The sequence below is a fragment of the Halichoerus grypus genome, chromosome 4 (genome assembly GCF_964656455.1).
Source record: "Halichoerus grypus chromosome 4, mHalGry1.hap1.1, whole genome shotgun sequence".
NCBI classification, from domain to species: Eukaryota; Metazoa; Chordata; class Mammalia; order Carnivora; family Phocidae; genus Halichoerus; species Halichoerus grypus.
Window position 1 is genome coordinate 5,383,262 of NC_135715.1, and position 18,714 is coordinate 5,401,975.

Consider the following 18,714-nt stretch of genomic DNA (forward strand, 5'->3'; position numbering starts at 1 on the left):
TTCCAGATTTTGTACACTCTTCCCATTCGCTAAAGAGCAAAGTATTTTTCATTCATTCATTTTTTTCCTTTATTCGCATCTTCGTTTAGTCTTTCAACAAGGATTAATTGAGCAAATGGGAATAACAATGTGCACCAGGGGATGGGTAAGATATGTCCTTGCTTTGGAGGAACATAACGTACATGTAAGTCAAGACACATAAGTATCCAAAACCAGGAAGAGAGTAAACTCGCAGCTGGTGTCATCTAGAAAGCTTGATGGAGAGGTAGCAGCTGGACTGAGTGGGACAGGCAGAGAGGGGTGACAGAGCATTCTAGAGGCAGGAGGATGTAAGTAAAGTAAAGGGGCCATACTGTGGGGCATTGAAAACAGGATTACAGAAGCTTTTGAGATTTTAGCAGATTTTAGAACTATTTGTTGTCAGTAATAAATTCCACCAGTATTTTGGGGGTTCTATACATGGACCAGGCATTTTTTTCTGTAATCTTAGTGCAACAGTGAATAAAACACACGCTAATCCCCACCGTCATAGAATTTACATTCTACGGTGATGCAGGGAGAGAGTGGGGGAGATAAATACATACTATAAATGTGTATATGGTGTATTATATGAGGGCTGAACATTTTAAGTAGGCTGTCAGGGATGGCCCCATGAAGTGACATTTGAGTAACAACCAACCAGGAAGAGGCGAAGTAGCAAGACCGAAAGATAGACGAGGGAAGAAGATTCCAGGCACAGAACACAGCCAGTGCAAAGGCCCTGAGCTGAGTACGTGCCTGGGGTGTCAGAAGAACAGGGAGGGGCCGGTGTAGTTGGAGAGGAGTAGGTAAGGGCTGGGGGAGAAGAGGGTGAGAGAGGAGATGTGGAGGCACGGGAAGCAGAACTTGAAGAGGTAGGCTACGCTCAAGGCTCTGGCTCTCACTCAGATTGGTATGGGAAATCTCAGAGAGTGACTCCATCTCCCTCGAAAATTAAAGGATCATCTCTTGAGCGTGTTTTCTAGAGGGCAAGGGTGGGAGCCAAGGGAAGAGCTGCGAGGCGGTGGAACGTCCACAAGTGGTCATGGTGGCTGGGACCAGTGTGGTATGAGTGGGGCGATGGAAAGTGATCAGGCCCTGGATGCTTTGAAGGTAAAGTTGACAGGATTTGCTGTGGAGGTGTGCAAGGAAGAGCGGGTCTAAGATAACTCCAGAGTTTTAGACCTAAGCCATCGAAAACAAGGCGTTGTCCTGAACTGGAAAGGAAAGACAGCGGGAGGAGCAATGTGGGGCAGAGAGCGGTCAGGACAAGGCTGTCTTGGTGCCTGGTCTATTAACTGTAGTCATTAATTATTCATCCGTTATTTGTTAATTGTGCTTATTAATTATGCTTTTATACTGAGATAAAGTCATACAAACACTTTACCTCTCTAAAGAACCCAGTATTGCCCGTGTTAATTATTGTGATTTATTTTGGTTGTTCTCTTTTTAGCATGACATAGAAGTGAATAAAATAGTTGGGCAGCAGAGATGGGTGAATGCATAAAGACAAATTATTTCTGTGAAGCAGGCTATGGAAATTTCATAATGCCAAGTCAATAGGAGAAGTTTCCCGAGGGTCTACTTAGACACTGAAAGAGACAAAAATGTCCCATCAAGCTCCTGTATATCCAAAACTACCCCAAACTGGAGAAAGAGAAATGGGGAGACTTTCAATGAGAACAAGGGACTATTCATTCCTCTCCTCCCCACATCCAAGAATATCATAAGCACCAATTTCTATTCCAATATTTCAAACTATGGCAACATAAATTATGATGGGTGGCCCTGAGATTTAATAACCTGCCATATTACAATGAAGGGCTGTCCCATCAATATCAATAACTGAGAACATGTGAAGAAATCTGCCAACTATATAGGAATCAAAAGAACGAGACACATTATACTTCCTGTGCTAATATACACTAAATGATTTTAAATGCCTTTTTTTCAGTTTTATAAATGGTCAAACATCTAGTTTTTGGCATATTATTTGGCCAGTGTTGGCCTTATGTAAAGAAACATGCATGTGTGTTTTCTAGAAGAAATCCTTACAATATTTGATGGTCATTTTTTTTAAGGATGCAACTAAAATTTTCATTTTGGAGAGTTTAATTATGACCACTACCGTGACTATTCTCACCCGTGTTTCATGCATCTTCGGGTTTGTTCTATTAAACATCTGAAACAACACTTTTTTAAAACATTATATACCCTCATTTCTAATTTGACACGCCGGTATTCTTTTATTCCTTAAACTTTCATCTTTTTAATATGAAGTAATTATCTAATTCATATTTAATGTTCTGCATAGAGAGCTTTTTTTTCTAAATTAAAAATATAAAATTACAAATTAAGGTACGGTTGGATGAAATGCCTAAAGCCCATTTGCCATTAATGGGTTTAACCTCAGGAAAAACAAAAGCAAAGCAACTTTCTGTCCATTCGTTGCACATTGTTGGTGTCAGCAGCAGCTGAATTGGATGGTACAATGCTGTTTCATGAAAGAAAGAAAGAAAGAAGAAAGAAAGAAAGAAAGAAAGAAAGAAAGAAAGAAAGAAAGAAAGAAAGAAAGAAAGAAAAGAAAGGAAGGAAGGAAGGAAGGAAGGAAGAAAGAAAGAAAGAAAGAAAGAGAAAGAAAGAAAGAAAGAAAGAAAGAAGAAAGAAAGAAAGAAAGAAAGAAAGAAAGAAAGAAAGAAAGAAAGAGAAAGAAAGACGAGAAAGAGAGAGAGGAAGGAAGGAAGGAAGAGGAGGGGGGAGTGAGAGAAGTGGGAAGGAAGGAAGGAGGGAGGAAAAAAAGCTAGAGAAGAAAAAATGAAAATCAAAACAATAGAATTATTTTTAAATTAAAATGGAGTGATGCTGTGGATGAACAGGTGGTGCCAAGTTCAATGGCGCCTTGTTTCTTGCTTTTGGTCTCACTTCTTGCTATGGAGTGCATGCTCGTGCCTCCCCCAGATCCGCATGTTGAAGCCCCACCCACTAATGGGATGGCATTAGGAGGCGGGACCTTTGGGAGGTGACAGCAGTGGTGCCCTTGTAAGACGAGGAAGAGAGACCAGAACTCTCCTTCCACCACCGACCACAAGGTGAGAGGGCCCCCATCTGCAAGCCTGGACGAGGACCCAACCAGAACCCCGCCATGCTGCCATCCTCATCTCAGACTCCCTGGCTTCCAGAGTGTGAGAATAAATGTCTGTTCTAGGACATTCTGTGATGGCAGCCCGAGCTGACTACGCTGCTCTTAGTCCCCCGTCTCCATCTCGGTTGTGGTTTCTGGCTGGTCCTCCGCGGTGCACTTGAAGCTCCATCACACGGTGCTCGTGCTCGTGTGTGTGGAGGGGAAAGGGCTGCACCCTGACCTCAGAGGACCCAGACCCAGACACTGTGGGGAGCGAGTTTTATTTACTTTTGCTGGTGCATCTGCTCATATGTGGACAAGTGTGCCCAAGGAAAGCCTGATACGCCAGGTCAAAAAGCCAGAAAAAAGCTATTTCATCCAATGCCTTTCCTGCAAATGTCAAACAATAGGCTGTTGGTTTACCAATCTTTAGAGTGGTCTCCTGAAATAAATCATAAAGAGAACATTCTTCACATTCTGCGTTGCTGCTTGGAATACGTATTAATTTGTTTCTGACAAACGAAACTTGCCTGTGTCCAGCATGTGGTCCAACCTGGGAGCGTGTAACTCTAAGCATTAACTTCCAAGTACATTCTTAAGAAAAACGGTTCACATCTTTATCCTCCAATATTTTGCTGCCAACCTGGGCAGCTTTACTTTTAGAAGTTTGCATTTTAAACTAGTCACAACCCAAACATATCGCTTGTGTTAGGCTGACAGAGACCCATTCCTCCTGCGACAAACTGAGTGCATATTATTATCTCACCTGTGCAGTCTTGACACCATGGAATGACACCATGTGACAGTGGGACGTATCTGGTACTTCTTCTAAGACCTATGGTGGTTTCTTTGGCGGAATGTTTTTTAAAAGATGAGCAAACAATTCATTGAATAGAACTAAATTCACAGTGTATTATATAAAGCAAACTTATGCTTAATGATTTTCTTAAATACAGACATTATGTCCATCAGTCTCTTTTCACGAGTAATGATAAAGATCAGGGGCCGATCTAGGTTCTGTAGAACCTGAAGCTTAACAATTTTTTGGATCTTCTTTAACAAAAGGAAAACAAGATGCTTAATATATCACGAGGGACCTTCCAGGACCTTGAGTGGGGGTCCTGTCTCTTGCAGGACACAAAGCCTGTCATCAGCTGCCTGATTGTGTCATTCTTCTACTTAAAACCTTACCAGGGGAGAAACAGAAACAAAAACACTGCCTTAGGATGACTCCACACTACTCTTTGAGTCAAATGCAAACTACTTTTATGTCTCAGGTTGTCCGTGAAGCCTGGCCCCTGCCACCTCTCCAGCTCCATCCCCCTCCATCCCTCTCCCCTCACATGATGCGGTGCAGAACTACCTCGGCTCATTCCCTCCTCCGGAGCTCATCCTTCTCCTCGGGCCCCTGACGAGCTGGGCTGATGCACTGCACAGTCTCCCTTAGGCCTCCGTAGCAGCCTCACACCCTCTGTTGTTCATGATCACAGTGCACTGGGTTTGCTATTGGCTAATCTGTAGGCTGTAACACCTTGAGGACAGGACCAAAGATCGTATCGTGTGATTTGCAGTCCTGGCGTTCATCCTCCAGGAGATGGGCAAGCTGTTTCATCTCCTGATGCCTGAACCCTTACACAGGGATAATGATAGCAATGGCCTCCTGGTTGTCAGCAGCACTGAGTGGACTCTTGGCTCTAAGGCACTTGCAAAAGCACCTGGCACAGAGCAGATGCTCAGTAAATGTTAGCGGTTGAGATTTCATAAGAAGGCAAGTATGTGCTCTGATTCAAAGAACTCCTGCCCTGGGTCTGTTTGGCTCAGTACTCCTCATATGAACAAAAACCTGTAAATAGCGAGTATCAGTATGCTCAACTCAACTAATATGTATCGGGCAGACTACTCTAGGAGAGGTGGAGGGTGCAGACTGGGTGCACCTCGTCCCAGACCTCAGCATCTCACCCGCTGGCTCCAGTGCGGTTGAAGGAGGGCTAAGTCTCAAAACAGTGATGGGGCTGGAGTGGGCGGGCACCTGCAGGGGGGAGCCCTTTCAGAAGAGGTAGAGCAGGTATCGATGAATGCATCCGAGGGCTTACCTCAAATTTTTAAATCTGAGGGAAAAACACTGCAATAAAAATAGGTATCACCGGAAAAGCTAGAGAACATCCAGCTACTTCACAAACCCATCAGGATCATCTATTACCCTGAATAATTATTTAATTAATGTTTCCACAGAAAGCGTTCGTTTTTATGGGAGCTCCCTAAGATGTAAATCACACTGGGGCTGAGAGAAAAGTCAGGCAATCTGAAATTTGAGATTGCATTGGTAAATTTACAGTAAAGGGAGAAAAAAGTGTGGTAGAGCTTTACAGGAGGCTTTGTCTCTCTGAAATCGCAATTAATGTTATCGAAGACAAAGGTCCAGAGCTGTACCCACTTGAGTAATAGACATTATAATGCTCAGAGTCCGGATTATGGAAACCAGCACTTAAGACTCATATTGGCATTCACAGTTTTGACTCGTGTGTGTTGAACTGTGAACCAAACTTAAAGAACTTCAGACGCCAGATCTCTCAGAGGACACGGCCACAGCTTTATAAAGATGTCAGTGTGAAATACAGGGATGAACATATTTGTATTTATTCCTGTGCTCTTTCTCAATACATCCTATATGCCACTGATCAGAATTAGCTGTTTGAGAGCACAAATACCCCGAGAACAAGAACTAAATCCAACTTCTACGTATAGCAGTGCACACAGGAGGGTACTTCATTGGGATATTGTTGATCATAAAAATGATTGGCATCAGGGGTTTTTAACTCGGCACTATTGACGCTGTGTAATGCACTGGGGTGGGGGGGCTGGCCTCGCGTGGCCCCCACCCTCTCAGTGCCAGTTACACTCCCCACCCATGTGGTGCCGACCCAAAATGTCTTCAGACATTGCCAGATGTCCTGTGGGGGACAGAATCGCCCCCAGTTGAGAACCACCCCTCTGAAGATGTGCGGGCACAATGGCTTGCTGTAAAGGTGATCACGGCAGAGGAAGGATGTAGCCCAGGCCACACTGCGGCCATAGGATCTTGGTGTGCAGGGCCGATGAGGGCAGAAACGGGTATACACAGACCATAGATTCTACCTAGAATCTGATAAAATTACCCACTGGATTCAAAATTATGAGACAGCATTTCTATTTTTTACATTTTTTTTATAAGAAGACAGTGAGAACCCATGCCTTAGTGGTTATAGGCATGAGAGAGCCATGTGGGGTCATAGGTACATGAAGATTTTTATAAATCAACAGTGCAATGTGGCCGACTGCCAAACCGACTCCAATCTGATCGATTTGATCTTCAGCTGCATTAAGAGTTGCATAATTTATTAAATGGCGGATTTAATACTCTGCACTTTAATTTCTGGAATATCCTGAGACTACCTTTTAAGAATATCTAGGCATATAGTGGGAAATACTCAAGGAATTGTAAACAATCAGAGAAATCATTCAGCTCAAAACGGAGTAACTGTCTTGGGAGGTATGAAATGTTTTAATACTATTGAAATGCAAGCACACACATAAAGACTATTGATAAGAATGTTATAGAAAAATGGGCGCCTGGGTGGCTCAGTTGGTTAAGCGACTGCCTTCGGCTCAGGTCATGATCCTGGAGTCCCTGGATCGAGTCCCGCATCAGGCTCCCTGCTCGGCAGGGAGTCTGCTTCTCCCTCTGACCCTCCCCCCTCTCATGTGCTCTCTCTCATTCTCTCTCTCTCAAATAAATAAATAAAATCTTTAAAAAAAAAAAAAAAAGAATGTTATAGAAAAAGGACTTAAATTCCACATGAGTAATTAAACTTGAATACTGTTGCCTCTCCTAATCCCCATTAAATGTGATTCCTTAAAACGATCATTCATTTTTTTCTCTCCGGCCCATTTTAGACCAGGACCAGAGGGTGCCTGGGTGGCTCAGTCGGTTAAGCGTCTGCCTTCAGCTCAGGTCATGATCTCTGGGTCCTGGGATTGACCCCTGAGTTGGGCTCCCAGCTCAGCAGGGAGTCTGCTTCTCCCTTTCCCTCTGCCCATCCCCCTGCTTGTGTTCTCTCTCACTCTCAAATAAATAAATAAAATCTTTAAAAATAATAAGAAGAAGAAGACCAGGACCAGAAGTGTGCTGGGATGGGTCTTGCCAGCCTTCAGTGGGGAATGAACCCTCACTGCACTTTGTATTTTGATTTCATATGCACATGAATAACTCAATACTCTTTTACAAGCGTCTTCTTCTCATGGTCTTGTTCTCTTAAGAACAGGATAAATAGCAAGCCCCTGGTGAATGCTACTTGGCTTCTTGCAGATATGCAGAATGTGGTTCAGACCAAATAAATTATTGACTATTCTGTTCTAATACAACAGAATTTATCTTTTCTAAATAGCTTTAATCTTTGTTACCTAGTGCATCATTATTTGCACAGCTTGGGTTTATCCATGAGAAGGTCACCACTGAGGGTCTGATCAGATCCAGTTGAAGGATCCCACCAATAAAGCTGTTCTCATTCAGCTGGCTTGTGAAGATGTCCTCAAACACAAACTTCCAGAATTACCTGCTAGCCCTAGCATTCCTTATTTCTTGGGTCAACCTATTCATAAATAGGGTCTTCTTAATCACTTATGTCTCAAGTATTAGGTTTGAGTCACTTGTGAGCGCAAAGTGACTCGATGCCATAGCATTCTTGGGTCCCTATTATATAGTACACTTCCAGAATATGATGTGTGCTAACTTAAAAATGTAACTTTTTGTTTTGTTTCCAGCTCAACCCGAAGATGGCCAACATGCACTGGTCTTAATATTTCTTGCAGAAAACACATAATTCTTTTATTTTTAAAACATAGCATTATATCTCCAGTTAGAAAACATTCCAAATCTTTGAAATCCTCTCTTATTTAAATATCATTCATTCTCTTTTGTGTAATCCCAATCTTTAAATTCTATTTTTATTTTTTTATTTTATTTTTTTTTTAGATTTTTATTTATTTATTTGAGAGAGAGAGTGAGAGACAGAGAGCACGAGAGGGAGGAGGGTCAGAGGGAGAAGCAGACTCCCCGGCTGAGCAGGGAGCCCGATGCGGGACTCGATCCCGGGACTCCAGGATCATGACCTGAGCTGAAGGCAGTCGCTTAACCGACTGAGCCACCCAGGCGCCCCCAATCTTTAAATTCTAAATCAGGTTAATTCTCTACCAAGTAAAATATCAAGTTTCCTCTCACTCCAAAGTCAAAAATAATTTGAGGGCAAAAGTATTCTGCAAATGAATTCATCTGATAAAAGTCTATCAGAGCCCATAATTTGTCAGATGGTTCCATTATAGTCAAAATTTTCATTGGCACTCCTCAGCAAGTTTCTTCACTTTGTCTTACACGCATAATTTGCCTGCTTGACTCAATACTGTTGTTGAATTTAGTAGATGATGTTGAAGTTAAAAGTCAGGAAATTTGTTTTTCTCATCAGCACTAATCATGAATCATTTCATTTCTGTGTCAGACATTTCCTAGCTATAAGGTAACTCTGGTCCAAGCAGAAAATGTGGTTAGGATTAGTAAATAAATATCCAAGTGTTTTCAAAGACACTAGACAGATTATGACACAGATTTTTATATTATTCTACAACTTAACATGAGGTCCTAGGGATCTGATGGTTATGAATGAGGGAAATAATAAAACCTGTGAAAATGTAAAACATGGAAGCATGCCCTAGTAAGTTCTTTGAGGGAAAATGCCCTATTGTTTCATCATGTCTCTGTAAAGCTCACATATGCAGTTGTAAATCTCCTTATGGTTCTGCATTGTGTTAAGCTATAGCCCTCTACAGAGGTTACTGTCAGCCTGAGGGGAAGACCACTAGACACATCCAGGGATTCTATCTGTCAACGTTCATCACAGCATGGTAGCTGGACACAACCTGTCCATCTACTCACAACCTCTTCCAGGCTTCTCTCTCACTCATTCCTCCATCTGTCCATTCACCAAGCTCTTACTGGGGTTTGAACAGACACTGGGATACTCCACGCCATGCCTCCTCTGCCCACCTCTGGCTTCAACTGTGGCTGGATGGACAGATCCCTGTTTTCTGACAGCTTCCCTCCACAATCAGCCCTGTGTGACTTTTAGCTCTTTTGTCTCTGTGCTTTCTCCAAAGCCTGGGAGCATCCAAGAAGTTGGGAGGGTGGCTCCCCAGGACAACCATTACTGGTGGGTGGAGGCATGGGCAGATAAATACCCCAACCAGTCTTCCTTCGGAGGAGAGTTTAGGGATCCATGCAATGACATTTCTCAGAGGGTCCCCAGAGGACCAGAGCCCCTTTTGTATAATCCCAATCTTTAAATTATTTATTGGCTTTTTCAATGGCACATCCTTTATTGGCTTTTTCCTTCCCCATGCCCTTACCCCTGGAATCATGTCCCAAATAGACCACCTGCACCCAAGATCTTATCTCAGGCTCTCTTTTTGAGTGAACTCAAACTAAGACATTTCCCACATCACTTCAGTTCAATAAACTCTGTTTGGCTATTAACTCTATGCTGGGTAGGGGCGCCTGGGTGGCTCAGTCGTTAAGCGTCTGCCTTCGGCTCAGGTCATGATTGCAGGGTCCTGGGATCGAGCCCCGCATCGGGCTCCCTGCTCCGCGGGAAGCCTGCTTCTCCCTCTCCCACTTCCCCTGCTTGTGTTCCCTCTCTCGCTGTGTCTCTCTCTGTCAAATAAATAAATAAAATCTTTAATAAAAAAAACCAAAATTCTATGCTGGGAAATGTGCTCAGGTTTGAAGATAAGCAGTGTTATAGCACATTCTGATCCCAAAGAGTAGGAGCTTTCTTTGACGGAGCGACACAAAGAGACACATCATGACAATACAATACTGTAATTGCTATAAAAACGCCATGTCCAAAGGTTTATGGTCACTCCAAAGAGGGAACAACAAATTCTTTGTGGGGTGGGGGGCAGTGGAGGCAGGGAATCTGTTTTAGAATGCCTCCAGAAAAGGTGTTTAAACTGATGCTAGGTGTATCAAATAATGGTGTGCTGCATAAAGAAACAAAAGAAAAGCAGAAGCAATCTGAACAAAGACTAAAATCATGGAATACTTATTCCTTCAGCGTGACTTACAGGGCACTTACTACGTGCCACGGTTCCCGCTCGGCACTGGGACCGAGTCAGTGAAGAAGACGGCATTTTGTATGAAATTCTGTCAGGACCCACTGTTCTATGCCCCGGATACATCACTGACTTTCCACTAGACAGTGAACATTTTCACATCAGGGATGACATTTTCTTGTGGTGTTTTTTTTTTTCTTTTTCTTTTTTAATTTCGTGCAGATTTGGGCAAAAATCTCCCATTTCTAATTTCTTACTGTACCTATTATTGGTCAGCGTCATGTCTTGAGCCATTTTCTTCTTTCTTTTTTTAAATTTAATTTTATTATGTTATGTTAATCACCGTACAGTACATCATTACTTTTTGAGGTAGTGTTCCATGATTCATTGTTTGCGTATAACACCCAGTGCTCCATGCAGTACGTGCCCTCTTTAATACCCATCACCGGGCTAACCCTTCCCCCCAACCCTCTTCCCTCTAAAACCCTCAGTTTGTTTCTCAGAGTCCATAGACTCTCATGGTTCGTCTCCCCCCCGATTCCCCCCCTTCATTTTTCCCTTCCTGCTATCTTCTTTTTTTTTTTTTTTTAACATATAATGTATTATTTGTTTCAGAGGTACAGGTCTGTGATTCTTCAGTTGAGCCATTTTTGAGGAGTGACTTGCTGTAGAGACGAAGGGACCCACACTGATGTGTCTGTCTGAGGAGCTTAAAAACGTTTGGCATTCATGGACCTGAATTTCTAAAATAACCAGCTGTTCTTGGCTCCACACTTCCCCTTAGCTTCTCAAACCACTACTCTCACCCTTGAAATGACGGCGTGTGAAACACTCAGCTGAAGGAGGACCTCACCCAGCGAGAATCACTCCGGACATTCGGATTTGTTTCCTGCTAACACGTGTCTTTCCTGTCTCCTAGCCGTGACCTGAGCACACCTTTTCACAGCCCCAAGGACAGACGGAGCACAGGGGGCAGCGGGCCGTGAGCGCTGGGGCTCGTGCACACCGGGCTCGTCCTCCCCCAGGGAGGGTCACGCTTCTCCTTCCAAAGCCAGGGTCTGCCTGCCGCACCTGCTGCCCTGCACCCGCTCGCGGTTCCTGCATGATGATCCCCGTTTCTCAGTCCAGTAAACTGCCTCGTTTAAATATTCCTCTCATCTATATTTTTTTCCTCCTCAGGGGAGCAAAGTATTTCCTGACATCTGTTTTGAATTTGTTTTTCTTTTAATTTCTGTGTGTGCCTCTTTTTCCTATCATCTGCCCCGAATTGAAAATAACATATGGGGTTGAAGGGTTTCTTGCCACTTCCAGAATAATACTACCTTTCCCCTCAGGGGATTCCAGAAGGGCATTTGCGCTCCCTGTCTGTGGATCACGTGGTCAGGGCAATGTAGCCTCCACATCAAGGGCCTGAAACAGAGCTGTGTGTCCCTAAAAACCTCCCACCAAGTACGTCATAAGCCTGGAATACTTCCTGACATAAAATGATGGATGGCCCCTGTTATGAAGCCCATATTCAGCTTGTATCATCCCCAAAATCCTATGCTGAAGCCTTAACCCCCAACGTGATGGTATTTGGAGATGGGGTCTTAGGGAGGCAATGAAGGTTAGAGGAGGTCAGAGGTCAGAGGGTGGTGTCCTCATGATGGGGGATTAGTGCCTTTATAAGAGGAGACACCAGAGAGCTCTCCGGAGATCTCTGTCTCTGCCCTCGTGAGGACGCAGCCCCGTGTGGCTGTCTGTGAGCCAGGAGGAGAGCTCACACCGGAACCTGACCCTGCTCGCACCTTGACCTTCTATTCCAGTCTCCAGAACGGGAGACAAAATCACAGTTCCTTCACTCAAATCACAATTGTTAAATCACGGCTGTTTAAGCCACCCAGTGTATAGTATTTTGTTACGGCAGCCCTAGCGGACAAAAGGAACTTCGTTGCAGAGATCGTCACTGTTGCCTCTCTGTAGGTGACGTAATGTCCTCTAGAGACGCGGTAGGGGACCCTTCCTGCATTTGGAGCTCTACTTACTCTATTGACCATATCGATATATCCCTCTGGACTCCCTACACTCTGGTGACTCAGGTCTGAGGCAAAGACTTTGCCTCTGCCGTGTGCAATAATGCTATTTGGGGCATGCTTCTCATGGATTCGTTGTAGGCTTTTTGGAGAATAAATGGAAATGGACATGAAATTATCTATAATTCCACCACCCTAAGATAAATAACAGCATGTGTTGTTAAGATTACTTCCAGTCTTTTTAATATGCTTATCTATGCTTAAACTGAAGCCCATATAGGCATACGTTTGCTGTGGGTATGTTTAGGCATATATTATTATTGTTATATATTCATGTGTATCATATACATGTGAGTCTAGCAGAAATGTACGTATATGTATGTATACACTCTGATACATCTGCATGCGTATTTTACACACACACACACGCGCACACACATACACGCACGCACGCACACACACACACACACGCACACGCGCACACACATACACGCACGCACACACACGCACATGCGCACACACATACACGCACGCACACACACACACACGCACACGCGCACACACATACACGCACGCACGCACACACACACACACGCACACGCGCACACACATACACGCACGCACGCACACACACACACACTCACACACACGCGCACACACATACACGCACGCACGCACACACACACACGCACACGCGCACACACACACACACGCACACACTGCACCTATAATGTCAGCAAAGGATTCTGCCAACCCAGATTCTTTGTGATTCAGAATCTAGAGAAAGAGCAAACAATTAGAAAGGGGAGAAAGGAGTTTATGGGAAATGTTGAAAATTAGAAAATGAATTCCCTTTAATGTTCTTTGAAAAATGAAAGTAAAAATTAGAATTCCTTTTTATTTACTGCTCGACAGCTGGACTCCTCTTCGAATACCACTCCATGCAAAGACTATGTCATGTGGCCCCTTGCTTATATTTAGGATAATATAAAAGCTACGCCACCAAATGGTGCTGACAAGGTCAGTTCTATTCCAGCACGTGTCACTTTCCAAAGGGCTTCATTGTTTTTTACACGGTCTCTTTAAAGGAAATATTTCATGAACAGGCACTTTTTAAACAATAAAGTAGTATGTAAATATGAAATAGTGTTTGTAATAGTAATGGAGGGAAAACTCAGACATCAAAGTAAAACGTGGATAAGGGGGGACAGCACAATGACAATCTAGCTCTTGCCATCAGCTCCACCAGGACTGCGATGAGGTCTGCACCGAGGGAAGTTACAACAAATGTGTCCCCGAGAGCCACTGGCTGCCCAGTGAGGCTGGGCTCTGGGTCACAAGGCAGCTCTGCCATCTCTGAGTGACCCGGGCAGCCCATCCACATTCCCGCGTCCACTGGCCCCTGGCCATCTGCATTTTGAGATGTTCACAAAAGAGTGGGAAAATATTTTCCTCTCATTTCCAGCAGGAAATAATTTCTGCAAGTGATTGACTGCTCTAAACAGTCTTCATTCTAGAATCCACATTTACTTAGATGAGCATCTCTTTTTATAAAATGGAGTAGCCATTCAGACTGTCCCACAGTTCAATTCTCACGGTCTCCCGTGACCTTGGAAAGGAAAGAACAAGCCTGGAGGGGCTTGCTGGGATATGGTGTTCCTTAACTGTCGATTATGAACTTCTAAAATTACGGAGATGAAGAAAATCTTGGAATATGTCCTGAAGGTACTTAGTCTGTGCTTTTCAAAGTCAGTTCAAAATGTGGCATGATGATGAAACGTTAAGACATAAATAATGATTTTTAAACATCCTAAGAGGCTTTTCCAAATTAAATGATTACACGATTCTTTAAAAAAAAAAAAATGGATACAGGTGTTCAGTTTCTTTGCAGTTACCTGAAAAATGATTTCCTGAAGCTGACCGAGTAAACTGCTCCATAAGTTACTATTTTGCATCAAATCTAAAGGATGTGGGGTGTCCAAATTGGGCGAGGAAGGGGGAAAAAGAGCATGAGAATATGAGATCAAAGCACGTACACGATAGGAGAAAATGCTTTTTCTCTGTGGCTTTGAAAAATCTCTTTTTCAAGGGATCCCCTCCCCAGCTACTTTGGGGTTTGGCATATGGTGTGTGGTACAGATGGGTACTAGGTACGCAGTGATACGGCTTTTAAGTACCTGGCGCTCTTGCTCTGCGGGGCTCTGTGCCAACCGGTCAGCAGCAGCCTAAGCTTGCAGAAGGAACTGATTCCTCCCAGCTGTTAGGCAAAAGAAAGGAGAGAACTGTCGTTGCTCAGCAATTTTCCTTCTAAGCCATTTTAGCCTGGGCTCGATCCCAACAAAATAACGCTTCCCCTGATGGCTACTTCTTGCCACGTGGAGCACTTCGTGCGCTTGATGCCTAGCCTTGAACGGAGTTACATTTGGGTAAGGTTAAGAAGCCCTGAGCGCGCAATGCCGCAGGTTGTAAATAGTGCACGAAAGGGGGATCTCAGTTCCGTACCCGGGGGTGGGGGGTGTGTGTGAGGGTGGTGTCCCCAGGGCTACCTGATCGCCACCAGCCCCAACGCAACCCGTGTAGACAGGCGGCCAGGAGACGCCTCTCCCTGCTCCCCCACAGGACCCAACACGAGGACGTCACCTTGCTCAGTAGCTTGTTTCTGGCAGAAGATGCACCAAACAATATTTACAGTAATAGTTTAAAAAAAAAAAAGAGCTCTGAATTTGAAGTGAAATTCGGAAAGGAGTCTACGCATTTCAAAGACTGAAGCACACATCCTATCTGGAAGATTGGAGATACAATCTCCAAGGTTATGTGTCGGGGTGCCCAGGGAAGGCACCAGACCATTTCTCTTAGAAAGCACGAGGGTCACATCGCCTTTTAGAAACGTGTATGTTATATTTTCCTGAGGAAGAGAAATGCATTTCGTTGGTCATTTTTTATGTTTTGAATTTATACTTTTTAAGGGTGATTTGTTATCTAACCCTGAATGTACACTGGAAAACTCTAGTCCCTCCCTGGTCCCTCCAGAAACTCCTCCGATACCGTCTCCCACCCACCCCTAAATATTTCCTCACAGAGCATTTGTTCTTTGTGCCTCGTTGGTCCTGGCAGCTCTGTGAGATTGGGAGGATAAGAGTGAAGGATGATTTACTAGAAAATGGGATGTTTGCAAGATTCTCTGAGGTGATTCGCACCATCTGAGATGCTGCCAAGGCCTATAGATGAGCCGACATCTTGACCTCTGGGCAAAAGTAAAGGAGAAAACAGGGAGAATACACAGAGATTTTGCCTTTGTCAGAAAGGCACAGACCACTTAGCAACCCACATGTTGGCTTCCTGTAATTGATAGTTTAGAGTATGCCATGTCAACTCCCAAACCCAACATGCATGGCAAAACCTGAAAATCACTGGTCGTGAGCAAGTTCATCTCACACAATGGAAGGCCGTGTCACGGCCCGCCATCCCAGAGAACCCTGCGGTGTTCCAACAAGACACCATCCTTCTGACCTGCCTCCTAACTACGTTGTGATTCATTGGCCTTCCATCTCTTGAGATGTGATGGGCCCTTTTATCTTTCCACAAGTGCAACAAAAAGCTGTCATAAAACTTAAATGTGTTGGGACACATGGATGGCTCGGTCAGTTAAGCGACTGCCTTGGGCTCAGGTCATGATCCTGGGGTCCTGGGATCGAGTCCCACATAGGGCTCCTTGCTTGGAAGGGAGCCTTCTTCTCCCTCTGCCTCTGCCTACAGCACCCCCTGCTTGTGCTCTCTCTCTCTCTCTCTTTCTCTCAATCTGACCAAAAAAAAAAAAAAAAAATACCTTAGATGTGCTGCCCATGACTGGGGAGAAGGCAAGGTAACCAGTGGTGTAATTATTGTAGAACATGGAATGGAAAACTGATAAAAGACAAATTTACAATTTACAGACATCAGAGACCAGTTGTGGAAAGGTAGGAGGAGAATATATGAATGAATGCTGATTTCCCTCAATACATAATCATGAAATATTTTCATTAAACACAGTTGAAGGAAAGATAACTAGTATTTTTAAATAGTGTTTTTTAAGACATCAAGGTGAAATTAAAGAACGTATTTCTGCAATTCATCTAGGACCTGTGGATAAAACACTTTCAAATACCCTTTTTATCTCCCCTGGCTGCCAATTTTATCACAAGTAGAAGCAGTGCTTTAGGAAGTAACAGAACATTGACCAATAAACACTGTCTGATGCAGTGATTTATTTTCTTAAAAAGTTATAGCTGTGTTCAAAATGATACCCAGTGAAGGGTCACACATTAATTTACAAATGTTTCAGCAGGACAATTTATCTGTGAACTTCGTGATATCACCACATTACCGTAAAACACCTTCTCATTGTTTTCCCCTCTGTGGGCAGCGATAATAGCAACATACCTCACAAATGTTACTAAATACTCAACAAAATGCATATGTTAAGCACCTTCTATATGCTGTACGAGGCAATATGGCAGGTAGGGTGGTAGGGGAAGGAGGAAGACAAGGAAGGAAAAGTCTCTTTCAAGGAATGGACTTTGTACAGATGATCCTAATGAGCTAAATTCTTTCAGTGCTAGAGAAACTATTGATGGAAGTTTCTGGGGGCAAGGAGGGAGGGGAGTAATCCCCAGTAAGTTTTTCAGAGCAGATAGGCTTAGATGAAGAGGAGTAAAGAAGGTAGAAAGAATGAACAGAAGCAAGTTACGTCTGTTATACCTCATGGCTAATACATTTATGAAAAGATTGGGAGAAACAGGATTTATTATTTTAGTGATAAGAAAAGAGTCATGGATCTTCCAAAGAACTCTTCCAAAAATTGAGTTACTTGGTCCTAAGATATTGTTCCTCATACATATATACAGGTCATTGGATCAGATTATATTATTTTAATTACATGGGTGGATTTGAGGTTTATGACCAAGAATCATAGATCGACTATTAATTTCCTGCCTTCACCAGTATAATGTTCCCTCCCTTGAGATTTGTTGGGGAGCCTCCTTTTCTCTACTGCTGAAACTCAGGGACAATTTGCCGTGCTCTTACCCAAGAACAGTGGCCCTGGAAATAAACCTTATCATGCAGGAGACCCTGGGAATATAAGCAGAAGGGAGACCCAAATAATGTCCAGGGCAACAGGGAAATATGAGTTGCAGACAGCACCCGCTACCATGGTAAATCCACCTTCCTTTCCAAATTCAATCTTCCTTACCTTGAAAAACAAATTCTTAGTGCTAACTAAAGCTAATCACTATTCGCCAGACTCACTGTGAACGTCTCTATCTTCATAGTCTCACTCATGCCGATTTCTTACGATGCCATAGGGTAGTTGTGAACAATAAATGGGGTTGTACACAGACAGTTCTTGCCATGAGTCCTGGTACTTAGCTAGCTGTCAGTGAAGATAAGAATTTAGCACGAAGTCTTTTGTGGTCCAGTTCACAACCCAGTATGCATCTTTTCTGAACATTTGAAACCCTTGTGATCTATGCACAGGAAAGGGGGCGGTTCTTTTAAACAATGGGTCTTATTTGGTTGCCTTTTTTCGTGAATGTGTGTAGGATAGTAATTACATGCCTAGTTCTCTCTGTACCTTAAGTGCAACTTTGAGCTGAGTATCATATATGACAAGAAAGTTGAAATACTAGAACACTATGATGAAGCATCGTTAGCAGGGTACTAAAGAATAAATACGTGTGAAATGAGCCATAGGAAATGATCAGCCACTAATAAAATCCTCAGTCTTCAGAATGTCTTTCCTCTTGTTTTGGTTTGACTATTAGTTCTCAGTAGTCTTGTGACTTGGCCAAATTCCTTAATAAGGATGAATGTGTTAAATTGCAGAGGGTACTCAGTCTGTCTTCTGTCTCAAAGTTGTCTTCAAATTATATTCATTTCACCTACTGAATTTCTGTCATCTCAGCACTCTCTCCTTCTAATATCCTTGAGGTGCCAGAAAAACGAAACTCTCCTAATATTAATGTCCTCTGGGGAAAAAAAAAAAAAAAACCACCTGTTATAAAAAGAAGGTAATCAAATAGGTGGGAAATGTTATAGAATTCTCTGGTTTGGGCAGAGACAGAATAATTTCTAGGTGGAGTACAAAGTAGAAGGATGCCTGAAGTAATCATTCTCTGATTGTTATGGTTGTTTTCTTTTTTTTTTTTTAATTTTTTTATTGTTATGTTAATCCCCATACATTACATCATTAGTTTTAGATATAGTGTTCCATGATTCATTGTTTGTGCATAACACCCAGTGCTCCATGCAGAACATGCCCTCCTCAATACCCATCACCAGGCTAACCCATCCTCCCAGCCCCCTCCCCTCTAGAACCCTCAGTTTGTTTTTCAGAGTTGTTATGGTTGTTTTCTGCATCTCTGTCAACGTTGACCATCCCTTCTT